Genomic DNA, 7,005 nt, shown 5'->3' with positions numbered 1-7,005 from the left:
AATGGAGAGAAAACAGACAGCGGTGTTGTGCATAAAGTAAGATATTACTACTATCTACTACTATTATCTACTACCATATGAATGCGTTGTTGCTGCTTTGGCTGTCATTCATATTGTACACATATCGATACTTTCATTGTAAATTGCAGTTTTGAAAAACAGACCATAGCCTGTGCATAATCAGGTGACAGGAACATGTCATCACTCACTGGTTTCCGTCAACCCATCCAGCATCATCTCCCAGCCAACAATGGGTGAAGGTAGAGTACACCCTGGATGTGTCACCAGTTCATCGCAGGGCTCCCATTGGTTTCTGAACAGTCTTTCACAGTCTTTCACAACAAGCAGTTTCGCGATTTGTTCATCTGCATGTTGACTTTATTTTGTTTCACAGCTTGTGCAATGACAATAAAGGCATTACGTTACGTTACGTTACGTTACGTTACGTTACGTTACGTTACGTTACGTTACGTTACGTTACGTTATTGTGACAGCACTTGGCTGTGCTGGAACAAAACAAATTTATTGGTTCAAGGAAAAGAGGAGATGTGCATTCAGTTTCACAAATTATTCATTTATTTTAAACAATGAAGTTAAGATGGCAGGGATACCTGAAAGATAAGACGATAACAGTTAAAAGACAGTTACTTTTATTTTCACAATTATCAATCTAGAGTTACAATAATTTCATTAAAATAGGCAATATAAAATGGGTTAAAATGAAAGCAAGACAGGGTACTTACTGTGAGGTGATTCTATCACAGACCCTCACTAAACACCACTACGTGAGCACCTTGTGAGTAAAAACACTATAATATACAGGTGCAGCTCAAAAAATTTGAATATCATGAAAAAGTTCAATATTTTTTTTCACTCTCTTCAGAAAGTGGAACCCATATATTATATAGGCTCATTAGACATAGAGTGAAATATTTCATTTCATTATTTTTATTTCTGCCATGGCAGACCTAATCAGCACTGACTGTGGAAACTTCACACTGGACTTCAAGCAATGTGGATTCTGTGCCTCTCCACTCTTCCTCCAGACTCTGGGACCTTGATTTCCAAATGACATGCAAAAATGGACTTTCATCTGAAAAGAGGACTTTGGTCTTTCCACAGTCAGCAGTGATTTGTTCTGCCATGGCATCTGTTGGTGTTGGTCCAGTGTGTTTTCTGAAGTCCACAGTCAATGCAGCCATCTACCAGGACATTTTAGAGCACTTCATGCTTCCTTCTGCTGAGAAGCTTTATGGAGATGCTGATTTCATTTTCCAGCAGGACTTGCACCTGCCCACACTGCCAAAGGTACCAAAAGCTGGTTCAGTGCCCGTGGTGGTACTGTGCTTGATTGGCCAGAAAACTCACCTGACCCGAACCCCACAAAGAATCTATGGAGTATTGTCAAGAGGAAGATGAGAGACACCAGACCTAAAAGACACTATCAAACCAACCTGGGCTTCCATTCCACGTGAGCAGTGCCACAGGCTGATCACCTCCATGACACCACACATCAATGCAGTAATTCATGTGAAAGGAGACCCAAACAAGTATTGAGTACATAGAAATGAACATACTTTTCAGAAGCCTGACATTTATGTTTAACATATCCTTTTTTAATTGATTTTATGCAATATTAAAATTTTCTGAGACACAGAATTTTGGGTTTTCATTTTCTGTAAGCCATAAACATCAAAATTTTAAGAAATAAGGCTTGAAATATTTCACTCCATGTCTAATGAGTCTATATAATATATGGGTTTCGCTTTCTAAAGTGAGTGACAAAAAATATTGAACTTTTTCATGATATTCAAATTTTTTGAGCTGCACCTGTACACTATAAAATGATCACTGCTAACAAAAGGCACAAAACACTCATGTGATGACCACTATGGGCCTACCCTACTCCCCACAGCTTGTGCTCCTGCCTAAGACAAGATAAAATAATGTAAATTTCAGTTGGACCAACTCACAATGGTGTTCAGTTAAGAATGGAGTACAGTTAACAGTAAGTTTGGTGCAACAGTGGGGTAGGACAAAATCCTGAATACAGTTCACACTGTGCAAATGCTAAAAAAGGCACTACACTAAAAAGCAGATTAATCCAGTTTATCAGACATGTACAATACAGGCCACCAACATAGGCCAGACAATATGGGCGGATTATCTCTGGTAAGCAAAGCACCAGCCTGGCATGACAGTCTGCCACACATCTGACAGTCACCCTCGCACTGGACTCAGGCCAACTGGGTCTAATTATCCACACCTGGCCTTATAAAGGCTGCAGGCCACCCAGCCCAACCCACAGAGGACAGGGCTCTCACCTCAACACTCTTACATTATGTTATGTTATGTTATGTTATGTTATGTTATGTTATGTTAATGAGGTCAGCTAATACTAAACTCTAGCTTACTGACTGAGTAAAATGATACATTTCATCAAGCTTTGCAAAACAACATAATTTTACAGTCTTGGTGCAACTGCCTGAAGCTGTCTGTCAATGAAAAAATGTGTTTTATTAGATAAAAAGAAACTCTGGTGGGCCAACGAGTGAGCAAGCTGTTATACAGACCTATCAGTCAAGTCGAGTCTTCTATTTGACCTGAGATCAGATCAGTGGAGGAAAATATAAAGAATAAAATGAAATGGATGAGACTGAGACTGCATGAGTCTCAAGTCTGTAAGTCCAAGTCAAGTCTCAAGTCTATACTGGGGTTAATGAGCGCTGCATGCCAGTCGTTCTACTTTGAACACAGCATGGCTAGATCTCAGGAATACAAAGCTGTACTGTATTATCTTCCCTCCTTCATCAAATAGCAACATTGATGCAATATGAAAAAAGACCACAATAAAAACTTTTCTTTGATGAAAAATTCTAAACTGAACTGACCCCAACCACGGTGCAACAAAAGTAGTCTATAGACTCCTGGGATGGCTGTATACTTGAACTTCTCTTGCCTGAGTCATGAAAGTATCCATCCTGCTCTGTCCCTCTGCACTGGCACCTTTTTTGTGTTTTTGCTTTGTTGCATCCTGTGAACCTGCACACACACAGGATATGAAATAGGTTAGGTTACTAATTCTTGAACTAAGATTGGGATGATACATCTTTTTTATTCATGTGTAGCAAAAAACCCATCTGGACCCACAGGGTTCTGAGAGAAGAACTGGTTCTAAAATAATATTGCAGGCTATTGCATAAAATTTCATATAGACTAACCTTAATGAGGGTAACAGGAATATATTGCTAAAAGCATGCAAAAAATATCAATAAGAGATTGCATCAATATTATTAGTGTCTCCAACTATCACATCAGAGCCTCTCAATCAGAGGCGATGTCTCATAGACTGCAAGGGAAGCTCAGCTTCCCCTGAAATTATGAAAATTAAATGGTCAAATATGTACGGTTGTGTTGACATTTCATTGACTACAAATGTGTTAGAACACGTTCATCTCAAAGACGAGTTCTTTCATAATCAGCGTTATCACAAATCAATGGACGCGATGTTGTTAGCTTCTCATACATTCCCGTTGCGCTGTTTTCTCATACGATCTATGGTCAATGCATTTGCCCATAGACGCTCGGCGTCCATGCACTTCAATGAGACTTCATGGAACAGTTTTTTTCATTGCCTCAAAACTGTATAGTAATTGGATAAATGTCACGATGTTGTCCTGCCCCCGGATGCTCAGCGTCTCTGGGGGTGAATGGAGCTGTGGGCGGACCTCGGGTGGGCTGGACGCTGGGCTTCCACGTGCTGATTGGAGGATCAGTCGAAAGGCTGAATCCCATTTGATTGACAGCTATTTTGACATCTACTCCTTCACTCGACAGAGTTCAGTTTAATACCGTCGTGCATTCTGCTTGTGAAATCGAGAGAGAAACCTCTACGAAATTTCTTGTTCATTTTTTGCACTGTAAATAAAACACACTCATTGGACTTCCTTGTTTCAATTTAACACAATTTCAATGTTTTCTTGTTTCAGTTACATAATTTAATCATTTCTTGTTCGAGTTTAATATCATTTTGTAGATAGTTAAATCAATCATACTGTTGGCTAGGTTGGAGTGAACTAGCTATCAAGTCCCTGGAAAAAACGCCTACTTGGCACGATAAGGTCTCTGACCATTTTCTTAAAACGGAACGGAGGGCCGAATTTATGTTTAAATAACTTGACAATTTTTTGGATTTTTTTGACGACAATGAGCTTCCCCTCTCTGAAAGACGAGCAGCCGCCACTGGTCTCAGTCCTACTATAATATTTACCTATAAACCTAACGTTAAGTGATCAGCAAAAACCTGCGTCCTGCCTGTAATGTTAGCCACCATTCATAATGAACGTGGTTGTCTCACTTTGACGTTAGCCTGTAGATGATGGCAGAGGGGCACAGGGACACGGAGGATTAGCCACATTATGATCACTCAAAACACAACACAAATAATGGGGTTATCCCTCCCTCCATAGCTATAATGCCAGCAACGTATTAACGTTAGACATCTGGCTGGTACTATGATGTGAGTGAGCTAACATTAAGCATATTTGCTAACTATAAGTGACTGACCTATCGGTGCGTTTTAGGGTGCCTTATAAAGTTTAAGGTCGTTGATCCTGCAACCTTTATTTTCATTCCACAGACTTTGCACGCAGCATTTTGCTTCCTTTGAGTCTGTGTGAAGTTGTCATATCCAAAGGATATGATAAATGGTACACGGCTCCTGTAGATGTGCTCACCATGTTGCAGTATTGTATTAGTTTGTTTACATTCAGGTCTGTGGCAGCACACCGCACATGGGTAATGACGCATGCGCTTTAAGAATGAAATGAGATTCAGCTCAGCAGACCCGTCAGGCTCAGTTGCTGCACAAAAGAAAAAAGATTTTTCACACGTCCCGAACCTTGAGTCAGAGTCAAGTCTGAAGTCTTTTGAGATCCGAGTAAGGTCTCAGGTCACTGTGTGTGTGACCTATGTGCAACTCGAGTCCGCAAGTCACAAGTGCAAGTCCCCGTCTCTGGTCATGGTTGTCTTGAAGTTCAGTGTAAGCCTATGGGAGCCAGAGCTTTTTGAAGCTAATCCCAGTGACTTCACTTGTGTTAGAACTTCAAGAACTTTACTTCTACATTGACTTTATTTTAGAACCAAGGTCCTTACTCATTGATTTTGACACAGAAAGGACATGTTGATTTCCATGTTGTATGTCTTTTTTGGCTCTTGTACTGAGTTTTGCTTTGTCAATATGAGCCAAATTCTGCCTCAAATATGCAAGCAATTATGAGAAAATTTGGAAAACAACAAAATGTTTTCCATGCTTTCATCCACTGCTGCAGTAGATGAGAGGAAATGTTATTTCTAACAACAACTGAAGTGAAGGGTACAAAAGGAAATGAGGAAAAGAACCCAAAGTTAGTGTCTCTGTCTGTCTGTCTGTCTGTCTGTCTGTCTGTCTGTCTGCTAGTGGTATTCAGTAGTGCGGTCAGTGAAATTTCTCTTCGGACCTCCACATGCCATTCCCCACATTCCTGATCAGTGAGCTGTTCCTTTACATACCAAACCAGCCCTGCCATGTGTGTGCTCTCACAGCTAATTACACTGCACTTAGGAAACATATACAGAATAACTCTGACTCCTTTAGAAGCCCTGGAAATACTTCAGTTTCATTCTAACCTCTTGATTTTTTGTTGGAAAAATAAATGTCCTGTTTTGCTTTGATGCCAATAAGTAAGACATAACTAGAAAAGCACTCGGAGAGCGCAGACCTCTGCCAAGGCAGATCAGTGCCACCCCCCCATCCCTGATCACCACCAAAATTTAATCATTTGTTCCTTGTGCCAGTATCAACATTTCCTGAAATTTTCATCCAAATCCATCCATAACTTTTTGAGTTATCTTGCACACGGACAGACAAACAGACAGACAGACAAACCAACGCCGGCAAAACATACCCTCCTTGGCGGAGGTAATGATGTCTGTACCCCTCTGTCTGCTTCTCGACATGTCTTTTACACATAAATAATAATAATGGATTGGATTTATATAGCGCCTTTCTAGACACCCAAAGCGCTTTACATTATTGACCCATTATTCATTCGCTCTCACATTCTCCCTCTGGTGGTGGTAAACTACATCTGTAGCCACAGCTGCCCTGGGGCAGACTGACAGAAGCGTGGCTGCCATTTTGCACCTACGGCCCCTCTGACCACCACCAAACATTCATACACCAGTGTGGGTGGCACTGGAGGCAAGGAGGGTGAAGTGTCTTGCCCAAGGACACAACGGACTGACTAGGACAGAGCGGGATTCGAACCGCCAACCCTTCAGTTATTGGACGACCCGCTCTACCAACTGAGCCACAACCGCCCTAAACAATACATATACACATCAAACACTCACATGTTCATCTACAGAACATGCAGGTAATATTTATTCACATTTGTTGATTAACAGGATGGAAAAAATTTGAAGTTGGAGGTTTTCCAGGGAATCTGCTGATTTGCTGTAACAGTAACCTATCTGACCTGTCTAATCAGGTGCACTACTGCCACCCAGTGGCCTGACTTATCAGTGCATGCCAAAGTTTTTGTACTTAAGGATGGACGGACGGATGACCAGCTGATGACAATACACTGTGTCCAGTGTGGCCAAAGGGAAAAAAAGAGGATTGGTCATCCAAGTCACTTGTGAGTTACTCAAAGCCCCTTAAAACTTTCAGTAAATATAAATCTAAGGCATTTCCCCAAATGTATGCAACTTGCATTTCAATCCCATTTCAACTCAGAGGCACATATTGTTTTACTCCACGTCCTTTGTCTGACAGCTTTAGTTACTTTACTCAGATTACAGTTTTCATCCCCTTTTGCAGTGAAAACCACATATTTAGCATGTATGATTTAGGATGTTTTCACCCCTGACAATCTGAACCAGAGTTTATGTTCTTGTTTTAACCTACACATTTGGCCCAGTTAGAAATGATAAAAAATACTGCAATTTGGAGAGCAGACTTAT

The sequence above is a fragment of the Sphaeramia orbicularis genome, chromosome 5 (assembly GCF_902148855.1).
Source record: "Sphaeramia orbicularis chromosome 5, fSphaOr1.1, whole genome shotgun sequence".
In the NCBI taxonomy this organism is placed as follows: domain Eukaryota; kingdom Metazoa; phylum Chordata; class Actinopteri; order Kurtiformes; family Apogonidae; genus Sphaeramia; species Sphaeramia orbicularis.
This window is presented reverse-complemented; position numbering follows the sequence as displayed.